At 36.9% G+C, this 17,242-nt stretch overlaps 1 long non-coding RNA gene across 1 annotated transcript; it reads right to left on the bottom strand.

Annotated features, from left to right (window-relative positions):
* Positions 1-5,185: 5,185 nt before the first annotated feature.
* On the bottom strand, positions 5,186-16,860 carry LOC137848584 (uncharacterized). The gene is made up of 2 exons (XR_011091429.1): positions 16,787-16,860; positions 5,186-8,386 (listed from the first exon to the last, which is right to left on the bottom strand). It is a non-coding gene; the product is annotated as an uncharacterized lncRNA (long non-coding RNA).
* Between the last annotated feature and the right edge of the window lie 382 nt (positions 16,861-17,242).

The following is a 17,242-nucleotide window of genomic DNA, read 5'->3' as shown; positions in this document are numbered from 1 at the left end:
TTTTCTACACAGAAGCTCCACATAGCTGCACACAGACAACTCATAAGTGACCTGCAGGTGTCTCTTGTGTGAGATGTGCATCAGAAATAGTGTGGTCAGCAGGACCAGGGATGTGATCACCCACCCCCTGCCCCACTTCTTTTGAGGCCACACATCAAGGACTACATTCAGTTTCAGGCCCTTCACTACAAGAAAGGCATCAAGGCCCTGGAGCATGTCCAGAGAAGGACTACCCTTGGGAAAGGCCTGAACACAGGTCTTATGAGGAGCAGCTGAAGGAACTGGGGTTGTTTAGTCTGGAGAAGAAGAGGCTGAGGGGAGACCTCTTTGCTCTCTACAAAGACATGAACTACAAAGACATGAGAAGAAGTTGTAGGGTGCTGGGGGTTGACCTCTTTTCACAGATAACTAATGATAGGACTAGAGGGAATGGTCTCAAGTTGCACCATGGGAGGTTCAGGTTGGAAATTAGGAGACATTTATTCTCAGAAAGAGTAGTCAGGCATTGGTATGGGTTGCCCGGGAAAGTGCTGGAGTCACTGTCCCTGATGGTGTTCAATGAAAGGTTGGACATGGTGCTTAGGGACATGGTTTAGTGGGCAATATTGGTGGTAAGGGGATGGTTGGACCAGGTGATCTTGGAGGTGTTCTCCAACCTTAATGATTTTATGAAGCAGCAACATTATGCCACTGGAATACTTTCCCCAGTTAAGTAAGACTATGTAAGGATGCTCAATTACTCAACATATTTACTTGTTTTACTTGTTTCAGTTTATGAATGATTCTTTATTCCATTTTGCAACAATAACCAAACATGCGAATGCCATCCAGTGTTGTTTGTTTTGCTCTTGAATAATACCCTCTAGCAAAGTTACTATGAGAAACACAGAACTCTACCATTTCCACTTCCACCTAAAATAATCTTGACAAAAAAATGTTTCTCACTATGTTCAGAAACCAAATGTGTTTAGACAGTAAAAGTCAAAAGAGAAAGTAAACTCCAGGGGAGGAATACAGCTTTTAAACATATCTCCAGACAAGTTATTAGTGACTACTTATTCTCTGAACAATCCTCAAAACTTACTGATGGATGTAACTATGCAATGTAATAATGGCAATGTATACAGAATAATTTCTAAATATACACATATCTATATTTCTGTGTGGTATTACTTGGCTTCTGGCTGGACATCAGAGTACGGAAAATCAAATTTCTTTCAACTGTCTTAATATACAAAAACCCAGATTCTTTAAAGTAGGTAAAGGCAGCTTACTGAGGAAAAATACAGTTAAGATTATATGTCATCTTAACATCTGCTAAGAAACAGAAAATAGTAGCTTGACTAATCTTCATGAATGATCTGATTGTAATTTCATATGATTTTGTGTCAACTTCAAGTAGCGGAATTAATATAGTACCATTTTTCATTATTTCTTTGTGGAAGTAGTTCAGTTTTTGAACAGGACACTTGCTCATAGTTAACTAGTCAGATTAAAAAAATACAAGCTTCCCTTCAGTGTAATTACGAGTTACTTTATTTTACTTACACAGACATTGTCAAATCAAACTCTCTAATAAAAACACTTATGCATAAATGGAATCTCTTTACTCATACATGAGCAAAGAGGAGAATGAGGAGCAATAATTGCATCTGTACAGCAATCTGAGTTCTTCAGGATGTCTTCTGCAAACCCTGTTCTTTGTGTGCAGACATTGTGCTTTTCCAATCAGAGCTTCTTAGTCTACCATGTGCTCACTAGAGCTGAAAATGTATACGTGTACAAGGTCATAGAGGTTTCTAAGCCCAGAATACTGAAACAGCAATAAAGTAGAACGAACTGGTGATTATAGCATATGAAGAGCATACCCTGAAGATGCTCAGCTACTCTATGGTTAGTTCTCCCCCCCCACCCTCTTATTTTGCAAAATTATTTACATAGACATACACACAGTCTTGATGTGTCACTAGAAAAGGACTTGCAAATACAGAGGTAAGTGGAGACTGTCACACAACATTACCAAAAGACTTCTACCTCCTAAAATTGCTGTATTTTGTGAAAGATATAGCTGCTTTTATGTGACTGCTCAATGAACATCAGAAACAGGGACCTGAAAACTCTACAGAAGGTCTTGAATGGCCTGTCAATATAGACGTTACTCTGACCTGGGATATGTAAGTTGACTGCATTATTATTAAGATTAAACCAAGTCTAACACCTACCCAGGTCTGAAAATCCATAAGTGTCTCAAGACAGACCATGACTAAATATGAGTGTTATCTTTGAATAAGCCTAGTGTTAAGACCAGCGTCTCCTCACTCTTCCTGGTTTATGTAACCACTGTTAATGAGGCTTTTGGAGCTACACCTAGCACAAAAGTTGTATTTCTGCTATTGGCTATTGTCCCGGTCAAATGTAATTATATTATTATTATTTTTTTTTTATTTTTTTTTTTTTAAGGTAGAAACATTTTCTGACTGCTAGAAAGATCCTTCAACAAGGTGGGGTTACTACCCAACTTTGGGTTGGATAATTATGGAGAAATAACTGCTGACTATATGCTAATCAAATTCATGGGAAAGTATGATCTTTTTGAGAAAATAAGTAGACCAGTATATTACCCAGCTGGGTATCAATAATTTCCCACTGTCTATTTGCACCAGCTGGTAAATCTCCCATTTTAGAGAGAGCTGGCTAGTCTGGGTCTTTTCTAGTGTTCATTAAAATAATTTGTGTTTCTGAGAATCAAGTCTCAGTTTGGCTTCCAGCCAGAAGCCAAGTCATAGCATAGAGGAAGGTTATACTTGGGTTTGCAACAGATATTTTGTATCAAGTTTGGGGAGATTTTGGCTGGAAAAGAAGATGCATGGCAGGATAGACTAAAGACATGGCATACTCCGAATACCCCAACCAACAATATAATCACATTACTAATAATTTTTTTCTGAGCTGCCAGTGTAGCCGGGGACCAGGAAGATTGGAAGACAAATATATGTAAAATGTTACAGAACCCAATGTGAGAAAAGGGCTGGAATGGATCTCAGATGTCTTTTCTTCTTCTTCCCTGGATCAAAATGCAAAATATTTCCTATTCTCATTTTTTTCTTATCCATCAGTGACTGATAGCATCTTTGGGACACACTGGAAATCAGTGCATCTTTTAACTCCCTCTCATGGTTTGCCAGGAAATGTCTTCTCAACCTGTCTGCTGTGTTTTGCTCGTAGAGCAGAAATGACTGCAAATCAGTGTTTTTCCCCAACAAACATATGAGGAACACTAAACCCTGTTGCAGTTCTTTTGTTGTACACAAACAGGGACAAAGAACATCCCTGGAACAACAACTACAAAGTTCCAGGAACCTATTTTTACCAGAATTTTTAAAGTAAGATCTACCACTAACTTTCTTAAAAATCAGTACTTCCAATACTGAATACTCCCAAGTACTGAATACTTTCAGTATTCCCAAAAGGCACTAAGTATTTCTAATGGTAGCCTAAGATGAAACTTTAGAATTGTTCCTAAGAGAACAAATTTCTCCCAGAGAAAGGCTCCAGAACCATGAAGAAATCAAAGAGGAAGCTTGTACACAGATTTGACACCAGCCTTCTGAAAGTTTAAATAATATATATAGAAATCTTCTTTACTTTAGAAGGAGTTTCTAAAGAACAATGAGAATGATTACTAAAATTGCACACCAGAAGACAACATTTATGCTTTCCCACTCAGGCACACATAATATGTTATCCTATAAAAATTAACTTGATTTCTGTACATCAACATCTTCTTTTTTGTTTTAAATAGATCTTTATTAAAAGAGTAAAGGATATTTTTAGTTCTCTAATCACATTATCAACAGAATTACAGGTCAGAGAACTAGAACTTTTGATAAACCTGGAGGGAAAATCCATTCACTCATAGGATGTGTTTGTGAATTACAATGAGGCTGTAATTCAAGTTTAGAAGACAAAGAAGAGACAGATTTCTGTGGCTAGCAAGGACTGCAAAAACAAACAACAGACAAACACGGAAAAAAAATCTTGAGATGTTCCCTTTCTTTGCATCATAAAGAAAGATTGAGAACAAGTTGTTCTCCATGTAACTCCACCTAGATGCTGGAAATATGTGTTGTTCTTAACTAGGAACTGCCACCTGATGGTTGTAGTTAATAATGCTGAAGTACATGTTAAATCCTCCCCCCTCCCCCCCTTCTTTTTTTTTTTAAAGTCTAACTCAAGAGAAATCACACATATGACCTCATACAACACTGCTGTATTTTTTTCCTCACTGCAGGATGTCTAGAAAATTTCAGTGTTGCTCTACAGAACTGCTGTGAATTAAAGGTGGATTTTCTAGCATTCATAAAACTCACGCATATCTGACCTCCCCTCCCCCCAAAATGATCACAATTTTCTCTTGCTACCACAGACCCATCACTGACCTTTTGAAGAAGGTCTCTCATATGCAGAATGGCATGTGGTCTCAGCTAAGAGTAGGAGAGATAGCAGACCTCAATATCATGAAGACCTGTCCTGTTCAGGCCCAGCTGCTTGAACAACAAAAGGCAACAGCTGATAGCTCTGCACTTCCCCTTCCTGAGCTGCAAGGATTTAGCAGCCCTTTTATCACAGAGTAGGATCTAGTAGGGCAGCCTGATAGGGAACCTGCTTTGTCAGGGGGACTGGACCTGTCGATCTTTCGAGGTCCCTTCCAGCCCCTACAGTTCTGTGATTCTGTGATCTTCTAGAGGTAGACAAGCGTCTTTTTCCAAGTTTGAAGCAAGAAATAGTTTGGTTTTGAAGAAACTGATATAAAATTCTTATGAGATCTAATGAAATCTAATGCTCATTGTTTAGCAAACCAACTGAGAAACCTTCAACTGGGAATACTTATTCTAATAGAAGCTCTGTCATTGAAGAACTTTCTGATGTAATATCATAATTTAAGGAAGAACTTAAGTATTTTAGATTTAAATACTTTTTGGTTTGAATACCAAGAAATACTTTCATTTGAAATAAAATATAGCAAAATAGATATATGACTCTGTAGCTAGATATACTGCTCAGAAGGCATATCATGCTGGAAAAGAAAAAAATAAGAATAAGTACTTTAAGAATATAAAATGTAACTGTGTTCAGATAATGAATATTGAGGTTAAAGTTATTATTAAGAATGATGGCTTGGAAGTTATTTTGCAGAGTTGTTTGTTCTTTTAACATTTATTTGTTCAGATAAAACAAAGTGTTAATGGTCAATATCAGCATACCATATGGTCTCACTTAAACAAAGTTTTGAAAAAACATATTCATGACCAATTCATTGTTCCTCATATATTGACCTAAGAAGGTCAAAATGTATACAGTTACAACAAAAGCTCAGGGTCTAACTAATCATGACTAAATATTTAAAGTAGCCTTCTATACAGCTGGTGAATTTTAGCTTCTATGCATGTAAATTTGAGTAGGTTTTCATATGCATTCAGAGAAATGCTCATTACTGGAAGAAACATTCTTTGTTGTCACCACCAGAAGGCCTCCTTACACTATGAAAGCTACTACAGTAAAGCCATTATGATTTTTCTCCAGTTAGTTTACAGATCAGTTTTAAAAAAAGTTATCCATTCAGACCACGCACAATTTAGATGTATAATGCCATATTAATGGTAAATAGCTTTATTAGTATCATTAAATAATAATCCTCAAATATTATATACAATATATTTGATAACAGTGTTAGAGAAATATTTCTAGTAACATTGCTCAGTCTTCCCATCTCCACTGAGTGTCTTATTATTATTGTTATTATTTTATGCTTAGTGCCTGGAGTTTTCTTCAGATATTTATCTCTTGCACTGCTAGTCTTCCCTACAGGCTCAGTTGCTTGCACCATATTTAAAGTGATAAAAATCTAGAATCTTCTCATATCGTGACCTAGAGTTCAAAGCATCTGTTTAATAACATATATAGATGCAAAACTCCAGATAATTGACTGAAGAACTATACTGGAGATGGGACCAGTTCTTTTTCATATATTTTCTCCTCATGGGATGAACCTGGAATTTTGAGTTTCTGCTGAAAGACATTTTCCTTTGATCATTTGTTTGTGGAAAGGGACTCTAATTAAAAAGTTGGCAAGATTTAGACTTTAGGTAAACAAGACATTCACCTCAGAGTTACTGTTTCAAGAGTGCTATAGTACTACTGAAAAAAAAAAAGACTCTTGTAGTCCTCATGTATATAGAATTCCTGTCATTTCAAAGCTAACCTATAATAAAAGCAGTCAAAGAGTATGAAGGAAATTTGAGTATTCTTCCCTAACAACATTGCTTGCAAATATCTTTCATCTTTTGCACTCTAATATTCAAGGCAAATCAAAGATCTGGGCTCCAAATATTTTCTCATACTTTAAAACATTGTTAAACTGGCCATACTTCACGGCATTAAAATGCATGGATAGACTGTATAATACATGTGAACTGTACAATATTGTCAAATGTCTCAAACAACGGAACAATGGAAACAATTTTTCTCGTTTATAAAAATATCATTTTGCAGCATGTTAAACAGTTACTGTAACATATCGCCCCCCAAATATTTTGTTGTTGTTTGTTTCTAAGAGCTAGTGAATTTGCAGTTCACAGATGTCTATACATAAGATTTTTCAAGTTTCAAAAATTTTGAAGTGTTGCATATGACTTTTTCCATTTAACATATGCATTACTACCGGACGTAACCAAATTAAGTACTAATTCTTTAGTTCTTTGTTATCCTGATCATTTTTGAATCATTGGTACTCAGACGTTCCTAAGTCACATTGCAATACTATGATGCTGTGGCAAATTACATAGACTAAACGAAAGTATAGTGATTTAGCTTGCCTTCATTGTCAGGTTTCCTAAAATGTGGCTCAAGTTCAATACCTTGAAATGGAGTTAATTAAAAATCAATGGACTCTTTAAAAACTTGAAACTGTACTACCGTACTTCATTTATGCCCATTCTAATATACAAATAATCAATTTAAGATATTCCAGTGTTAGTACCAATATTCATTTATATTACTTTTAAAGATTGCTTTTGTCTTATTAACTACAGCTACCTATTCTTAGTCCTGGAGGAGAAAAAAGAGTTTGTTATGTTCTGTGGTATGGTGTTTCATCACAATGTTCTAAAATGATGTGAAGTAAGATACATAAATAATAATTCTAAACAAATATTTTGTAATAACTTCCAAAAACCTTTCAATTTTTATGAACTGCTTGTAAGGAAATGTATACAAATGTTAATTTAATGTTCAGTTTATTGTAATTACATGAGTGAATTTTTTTAGATTTGTTCACAAAACATGCAGTCACAGACTGCTTTCTTTTCATCCAGAAATTAGTTTTACAAACAGATATTTTTTAAAAAACTGAATAGCCACTTGAAAATCTGTGAACTTAAAGTAACTCTTTAATGCCCATTGAAGTGAAGCCAGATAGTCATGTGAAAATAATTTACATTACTTTGGTTTTGCCACTTCAACCCAAATCCAGTGATAAAAGAACTGTCCAATTCTTTCTGATGTATGTGAAAGCAGCTAACAACAGTGATTCAACCAAGTGAAACTGTAATTTAAAATTATTTTCTCCCACATAGAAATCTACATAAACCAACTGCTCCATATTCATTCATCACCTATTTTACAACGTAAGCACTCTTCAGGCATTACACTTCTACAAGACAACATTTAAATTCAGATACAACAAAAGGCTATTGCAGTAGATATTTTCTTCCAGAACATTTAACCAAATAAGCATGTTCTTTACTTCTCTTTTCCTGAAATCATCCAGATGAAATATGATGAATGCATTCTATTTCCTTCTTTTTTTTTTGTTTTTTTTTTGTTTTTTTTTTTTGTTTTCTCCCCTTCAACCAAATGAGCACTCACTAACTCACTACTTCCACAGTTGGAGATCCCTTTTCAAGCTTTCCATACCAGTGTTGGATATTTATAGAGTGGGCACCAGAGCTTGAACATGTTTTTGAGCAGGTCTGGGCCCTGGAAGCCAAGGTACCCCCAAATCAGTGTCTATGTGAGGCAGGTACTCCCAGATTTCCTGAATTTCAAAGTCTTTGGAAGCTGTTTCTGTGAAGATCATCCCATTGCAGCTCCTGCTGGATTTCAGTTGTCATACTGAACCAATAATTTGAGAATGAAAACTATGGTCTGGTTCATCATTCTTGAAAGATTACCAATCCCTCTCCCTCTCCAGAGTAATTACTGGCTCCATGTTCCATGAAAGCACCAGGAGCACAAGATTTCCCCTCCCATCAGCACCAGACATCTCTGTTCACCAGGGAAGCATTTTGATGGCAAAGGACATTCTAACAACAGATACCTGTATGACCTGTAAAGTATGGGAATAAGGAATCTCAGTGGGTTGTTCTCAGCTTAGTTGTAGGTTGTATTTGTGAACCTAAGTATCTCCTGTAATTTCTCATCACCTCAGTTTCTCTAGGGTAGAATTCATTACCATTTGAAAAGCTTTCTGAGATCTTGAGATGGAAGGCAATGCATAAGTGCAGATCAAAGAAAACTGTACACCAATACTGATAAAAAGGAGAACACCGCAGCTCAAGCTATAGCCTTAAGTACGCTATTAGCGTAACCTCAGTGAAGTTTATCTGCATGAGTGGAGGTTGCAAAGGATGCCCAAGGACATGGGTAAGCTCTTGAGGGTGTCTTCAAAGTTTCCTCAGGTATCCTCTCACTTTAGTGGGAATGATCAGTGTTTATGACCTGGCAGGACTGGTTTGTAGACATACAATATGCTTGTAATCTTATTTAGCATCTGTTTAAACAAAACATTTGCACAAAAAGATCCCTGATATAGAAGGAATGAACTAGAAGAACTTTTATCTGCAAGAAACTAGTTGAAAGGAAGAGTGAATGAAGAAACTACTTTTTTGAGGTAGTTGGTGATTTATGGAATGAGATATATACTAATATGAAGAGCATCACAAACATGCCTAAACTAAATACATGTATAATAATATAATCTCCTCCTTCACACTCTTATGCAAATAGGTACAAGTAAACATTCTTAAACAAAAAGAAAAAAACACACCACCATACCAGATGATTCTGCTGGTCCATTAATATTTTTAGGAATATAACCCATGATTTCAACCCCTCACAAGGAAGAAAAAAGGAAGGAACAGTGTTAAAGAAGAAAGTCCTTTTCTGACCTGAGTCTTAGCAAAGCTCTATTTTTGACTTTCCGACAACAAATGACAAATACTTTATCCTGTGACATAAGCCATTGTCGGAAAGGAAACCTAAAATGACTGACTCTGATCTTCTCAAGTAATACTGTTGGATCTAAAGATCTGTGGTATTTTTAAACTTATGCCATTCTTCTTAAAGTTGTGACAAAATGGCAGTGGTATACCCTCACACATTCATTATTCTCAGACTAAGCAGCAAAGTGACTGATTAATGTGGACACTAAGTCAAGATTCTGACTTTGCCTGTATATATCCAGCCATACTAATTTTAATCTCAACATTGCAATCAAGCATCCTTATTTCTGCATTCAACAGAATTACTGTAATTATCTGGGGTTCTTTTATTTTTTTCCTCCCCCCTTCAATTGGAACAAACATTAAAAAGCTGTTCCAGAGCCCTAAGCACCTGAGCTATAAATCAACAAATAAATGCTGCAGACTATCTCTCAGAACTCACAGATGTTTTTAAACACAAACCCACCCACAATGAGCTTGGCTCCCCACCTGTCCCCTGCTAAGCATTTTGGCATCTGCAGTTACCTATGCAATATTACACTGGACAGCATACCTTAATAACTGACAACACAGAGCTCTAACAGACAGGACTTGAACAAAAACAGAAAGTCTATAGTTGAGAGTGCCATCATATTGCTACAGCTCAGATCCTGCAGAATTGTTCATTAGTACTCAACACTGAAAGTTGGAGAGGATATTGTTATTGCAAAGTAAATCAGGGATTTTCCTTTTGACATCATGAATTTGAGCTTGGAAGGTTTCCAACAGTACTAAGGGAAATGACACATGCTCAGTCAGCTTGGAAACAACCCCTGAACACTTGGAGAGACTCCTCCTGGACTGGCATCTCTTTTGAAATGTTCCCCATGTTCAAGGTCCTTCTTCCAGGCACAGCCCCTTCTCTTTTGTGTTCACTGGAAATGTGGGTCTCCCTTCTTTTTATCCTGCCTATGTCACCTATAGATCCACTGAGTCACCTGAAACTCCACTGAGAATAGACACTCTCCCTATCCACTTCTCTCATGTTAATCTACACTTCTTTTTCTCTCCCAGACACCTTTCCATCAGTGTTTTGTTTTTCTTCTGTGTTCTGCCTGTGTTAACATTCGTATTCTCTTCTGTTTTCTATAGCCCATCCAGTTTTTGTCTCTAGCTGGAAACTATAACCTCCTTCCCATTATTTCTTCTCCCAGGATTAAACAACAACAAAAACAAACAAAAAACCAGCAACCACAACCACTGCACCATTCTTGCACTTACCAGCAGCTTACCAGCCTCTACCTTTCAGCTCTGATTGCTCTGCTGACTGGAAACTGAGGGCTCTTCAGTAGACATTTTAGGTGAACTAAATATCCCATATGCAGGTAAACACAGCCCTGGCATCAGGACTGAATTAGGAAATAAATTTAATTATATTATAGAATTTTGTATACCAGAAAACATAAGTGTCTATGTTCAAAAGTGTAATGCTGAAGACTTCTCAGATGTCACAGAAAGCTGAGGATGTCTTAACTTGTTGCTTTTTCAGTTTTTCCAGACTTGAAGCCCTGCAGATCAACACCTCTCTGGTACTTAAACCCAATGGTGAGTTCTAAAAGAGGCAATCTGTTTTTCAGTACATGTTTAGCAGTCAGGATCTCACAAAATAGATATATATGCCCCTTCCTTCTGAAATACTCAAGGTGTTCCCAGAATTCAAGAAAAAAAAAAAAAAAAGCATTAGAAGACTAATCACGATGTGGGAGGCCCATGTTTAATTCTGTCTTTTGAGGAACTCCAGCTAATATTTCCTACTTCTCAGTATCAAGTCCTAAAATCAAATAATAGATCCTGCTGGTCTGAGCCCACCTAGGTTTCTCAGACCTAGCTTTAAAATTTGGGGAGTTTCAGAATGGGTTGAAGGTGTGGATCTCTCCACTCTGAACAACTTTGTTGACACACAATTTAGATAGCAGTGGAGTTTCCCAAACATGTGAAGTAGTTTTTCCAGTTGCTTGTTCCTTTCTGCAGTACTATGTTGAATCTACATACTTAATAATAACTAATTCCAAGAAATAGGTTGTTGCCACCAGATGAGCTTTTGTGGAGATAATTTCCATTGTCTTTCTCCTCAAGCCCAAAATTTGAGTAAAACGTACAGATATGCTGAAAAATTTATCAAAACTGTTGGTTTTCATATAATGATCCCAGCACAGCCCTGTGCTCACAATTGCATTGATGCAGTATATTTACGTAGTGTTTACAGTATTTTAATCTCTGTTTTGGCAGGATTTTATACTTATCTATTACCTTTTTCCTCTGTTTTTCCTCCCAGTCATTCCAAACCTTGGAAGATGATGCAAGTAAAACAACAGTTTCTCATACTACTATTGATATGAGCTAAGATATGTCAGTCACAAATTGGCTAACGACAGAGATTCTGTGCCCAGGCAAATCCCTCTAACCCTATAATCCCTATAAACAGTAGTGGGTAATTTTTGTGTGCTTTAGAAAAAAAAAAAGATTTTGACTTTTAGCCATACCACAAAACAGTCTGTCATGCAATAGAGAGAGAATGAACAGACTGTAAGAGAGATTTTTAATTATTATTATTATTTAAAGTATTATTGCTGCATATTCTGCATCCAGTATGGTGGTTAAGCTTGTAAACCTAACAAGGTCAAATTTGAAATTCAGAATAGAGATGAATTTGTTTTTGTCAAGATCAATTTGTGGTAACAGCAGTTTTATCAGCAGGGTGTAGTAACTATGGCGGAGGACTGTCAAACTGCCAGTTGAGTCTATGGGAAGCCTATTATCAAATAGGGTGATGGTTACTATTACAGTCCCATCATTTTGATTTTACTGAAATATTCTCACAGAAACATGACAAAGTAATTGATGGAAGTAAGACAGAATGAAATGGCTTTTCTTTGATTGTGTACCTTTTCAATAGATCCTTTACTTCCTTGTCTTACTGTGTAAAAAGGACAGGGAGGACAGGAGCAAGAAGGTTAAAGTTCTGTAGAAAAACAAACAAAAAAAACATGAACACTTCCTTCCTCATTAGACACTGAAAATTGCATGATAGAATTCTGCATCTACAACATAGAACTTCACCCGAAGAACAGAAGAAGGTTCTTCTTCTATAAAGCTTGTAAAGTTACATTAGTTATAACATAGCTGCTAAAGGTACCGGGTAGTACCTAGAGAAGTTAAAAATGAATAAATAAGAAATCTCAGAGGAAGCCGTAGAGGGAGAAGAATGTGGACCAGAGAAATGCAGAAAGACTGATGTCCAAAGACATAATTACCAAACAATTAAAAGTACTGTGCAAGTGAGAAAAGAAGACAGATTTGAAATGACAGAACAGCTAACCCCAGTAGATAAGAAATAACTTTTGTGTTGGAGTGGCTCGGTAATGCCACACACATGTGCTACCCACAGAAAGTTCATTCCAATTCCTGTCCAAGGTCACTTCTTTGGTATTGCATAAGAGGCAGAAATATTTCACTTTCTGGTATTCTCCCTTTGGCAAGCAGCTTTCTTCATAGCAGCTTTGAAAATATCACACAGCAAGGAATGTACATATCAGATGCCTTAGAAGAGCACTCAGTAACATAAGTTTCATTCACCATTCCCTACCTCTAGACTTCTCTATTGTAAAGAATTGGGGGGAAAAAGAGGGACAAGAGGAGCAGAAGTGCTCTCTCCCCCCAGTCTGGTTTTCTTAATTTCCCCAAATGCCACTATCTGCAATGTCTGTACAAGAATTGCCAATAAACACATGTAACAGTCAGTAACTGTCTCATTTTGCATGATGTCTACAGATAAAGATGGGAAAAAAAAAAAAAAAAAAAAAAACCAACAACTCAACAATGTGTGAATTGTTACCCCTTGAATTGTCAGAATTTTCTAGTTCAAATTAAAGGCAATTTGTAGCAGAAGCTTCTGAAATACTCTCTTTCCCCCTTCCCCCCTCCCCCCCCCCAAATCACATTACTTGTTGCTAACAGATTTTTCCACTTGGTAAAAGCCTGTAGCAAGAAAAATCATTTTCTTGGTGTCTTCTAGCTCAAAACAACATCATTTTCTAAAGTTAGACTGTGATTTCTGATCTATATAAACAAAAGTGGCGAGGCCTAAAGTAGTGTCTGTATTTCCTTCTTTCTTTCTTCCCAATCTATTTCTCTAATTATTTCTTATGGTTCTAGTGTAATCGTTTTAGCTTGATTATCTGCCTTTAGATATAACTTGCCTCTGTCTCCCTCAGACACAGACACTTTCTGTGCTGCAAAGATATACAGATCTTTCTGGATAGTCAATTTACTGCCATTACAGTAAACACGTCAATCTTCCAATATTAAATTCTGCAGCTAAATTGTAGGTCTTGTCAAAGGTTTTGAAATTTTGTTACAGATGCATCCAGAGGGAGGATCAAGCTTTACTTGCTGATTTCTCCCTCTGCCATTCTTTAGTTTGAGGTCCCTTCTTGTGCTTTAGAGTGTGCCAGGTAGGTTAAAGTTCATCAAAAACAGCAGAAAAAAAAAAAAAAAGAGATATGTTGTCAGCATTCCCATGCTGCATTGCTATTATGTGGGCATAGAAGGGCATATATACCAAATGTTCCCTACTGTAAAGCTTGAGAAGCATGAGCAATCATATTCTTCCCCATCCATCTGTTAAATGTGTCTCATTCACCTCCTAAGTAGAGGTACTTCCATTGAAATTGCTTATACCTCTCATAAATACAGAAAAACAGCTATAACAAAATGAAAAAAAAGGGTTTTGTGCATTGGGCAAACATATTTGGTTTAAGTTTAAACTATTGGGAGTTGGAAGAGTTTGTTTCTAAAAAACAAAAACCAAAATAAAAGAAAAAGATCAACAATCTACTAAATTTATTCTAAATTTGTAATAAATTTGGATGACAGACACATAGGGTTCGAGGGGATGTGAATGAGGATAAAGTGCTTGAGGCCATATTAACCATTTGAACCACTCCCTCTGCCCCAAACCAGGATAAGAGGTTAGGTATAGAGAGGATCAGAAACTGATAATCACATAGAGGTACAACAGGATCACATGATCTCAGCTAAAAGAGATTTTAAAATTAAGTTTACTTAGCCAGGAATGCTGAAAATATGGGTAGAGTCTGGAAGGACAGGCCAACTTGACTCATGTAGGCAGAAAGGCATGTATGCAATTCCTGAGTATGCACACATTTTAAGCATCAGTTGAGGTCAGAATCCTTTTATGCTTTGAACTCAGTTACCTCTTAGAACTTTGATAGGGGAAAAAAAGGATAGAAGAAGGCCACATGGGGTGCAGAAGTACCTTACACGTTGAGAAACTGAAAAGAGACCACACTGGTAATTCTGCAGGGTCAGCACAGAACGCCAAGGACAAGACTTGACAAGTACAAGATCACAGCTCTTTGTCCCACAGTTCCCAGGCCCTATATCATATTAGCCTCCATAAACACAGAGTATGGCAGCAAGCCAAGGTTTTATCTTTTTTTTCCTCCTGACTGCTAAAGAGAAAAAAAAAAAAAAAAAAAAAGCTTTACCATTTGAAAGAGTTAACAGAAACAGCAGTAAAGCTTCAAAGACAGGCTGGCTCCTGAATCAAGGGAGTAAAGAGATAAGGTGACCTTGCTTGAGAAGAGCAAGGCATTTATCTGAGCAAATGACTGAAAGGGAAGTCTGCTCATACTTAGCCAAAAACGTGGATATTTGTGGCTTCAATGTGCCCTCCAAGCTCTTCACATTAACCCACCCCCACATACAAAGACTGACCCCTAGATTTAGTGAAAAACAGTATTGCCTAATAACATTAAAACAATGTGCTGTCAAGTGTCCCAGTCAATTAAGCCCAATGTTTGCTGTTCCCCTAGCAACCTAATCCTAGGGTGTGTGGATATTTCATCTCTTTCCTTACTGCTAAATAAAACAAGGACAAGAAACAAGCTTGAGCACTGGCCTGGTGATCATCCACATTGTTTAATTGCTAGCATGCTCCCAGGCTGCTTTGACTTATGCCAGTTTTCTGGGAAGTAGTGCCTAAGCCTGGCTAGAGGGATAGCCCATATCAATTCTAATAGATACCATGGAACCAGGTTTTGTTCCTGCCAGCCTCAGTCTTCCAGCATTATCCCCAGTTTGCATCTCTGATGTCTACCCTAGAACAAGCAATGCATAACCTTCACTTCATGTATGAAAACATCATTCTTATGAGAACCCAGCATAATTCCCTGGTGAATTCAGGTTCTTTGTACTAGTAGGGGGGGAGGAGGGAATATATGTATGTTCTGTGATTGTTTTTCAGCCCTGGAAGGACACCTTTCACAGTTTAGACAAGATCAAACACTATGTATTGTAACTGGGGCTGGTTTGCTATCAGGGTCAGAAGATTGTTAACATCTTCATTTATCAACAGGCACAGAGTTTGCACCCCTGCAGAAAGTTCAGCAGTTCCACATAACCTTCTGATAATTAAAAAAATGCTAAAACGGAGCTGAATTTTGTCATAAAAGACAGCAAAATGAATTCTCTTCCATTTTTGCCACAATAGCAGCACCATGATTTTATCTACAAAATACTGGTAAGCTCAAGGAAAAGATACAAACCAGAGCTGTTTATCATTACTCCACAGCCACCTGCAGGCAGTGTGTGCAGGTCAGTGCACTGACAGCTCTCTCACTTCTGTTTGAACAGATGGAGTAAGCAACAGAAGATGAGCATGTTCCTTTAGTGATCCTGCCAACGCTATAGTTTCTATATATCTGCTGTAGTACCTTAAAATTGAGATGGCCTTAACTGAGGTGTACTTTTCTAAAGAATAAAGATAAACATGAATAACACATATATTAAAAATATAAGTCATGCATGCTTCTCCTGAATGTCCATATTGACAAATGCTGTGCATCCTCAGATTTCTCACCTACACTGCCCTAAATTTCATTTTCCCCAAACACCACAGGATTCTATAATGGACCAAAGATTCTAATTTCTTTTTTAACAGATAAAAAGGAAACGAACAATAACAACAAAAAATACATTATGTATGGTCTGATACCTAAAATAATACTTGAAGTTTCCAGCGAGAGTTTGTTCTCCCTAAAACTCTGACTTGGCTGAAACTTGGTATATGAGTAAAAATCATAGCTCTTGGCACCCAGTCTTCATTATCATAACAGAGATCTAAACCTATGCAGCCCTCTGTGTGTTCTCTATCCTACTATGTTATGGCCTTGCACTGCTATTATTATTAATACTCTTGCTATTCTGACATCCAGCTGCACCTCATTACAAATGAGTTCAAAGACCACAATTAGAATTAGGGACCAGCACACTTGGGCACGTGCAGATGCACACAAAGAAAGCCTTTGGCTTCTATCCCAGAGGTTCATTATTAGAATTAAGGTTTATATTACAATAGCAATTAGAGGTGCCAAAAGAAGTTGGGACCCATTATATCATAAATACCTCTACTGCATAAATAAATAGCAACATATATTTCTTACCTTGAAGAACCCGCAGTCACAAGCTTTCAAGCTTGTAACCGCAAGTTAAGTAACAAGGATTGTGACACACCTAGTTTAAATAGGTGATTAGCGTCATTGTTATCATCTGTGCTATTTACTCTTTCCTCCATATAGGACAGAATCATGTCTAATTAAAAAAAAAAAAAAAAGTATTAAGTTTGACAGAGAATATAATACAGGAAGAAGAAAGAACTAAAGACACCTGTTCCCATCAGGTATTTCATGAAGGGTGACAATAAGCACATTATGGTTTCATTAATGACTCTTTCCAGGTCTTCTAATTGAAGAAGTTCTTTCTTTTGTGATCCAGCAAAATGAGTTTAGTTCTGACATTACTCATAGAAACCTTTCTCCCCGACCCTACACAATCACCAACTTCTTGAAGAACTTGCATGCTTTTTGCTGTTATATAGAAATCATACAGAAGCGACAAGA

Source organism: Anas acuta, chromosome 1 (assembly GCF_963932015.1).
Source record: "Anas acuta chromosome 1, bAnaAcu1.1, whole genome shotgun sequence".
Classification (NCBI taxonomy): domain Eukaryota; kingdom Metazoa; phylum Chordata; class Aves; order Anseriformes; family Anatidae; genus Anas; species Anas acuta.
Note: the sequence above shows the minus strand (reverse complement) of the source record. Positions and strands in the feature narration are given on the sequence as shown.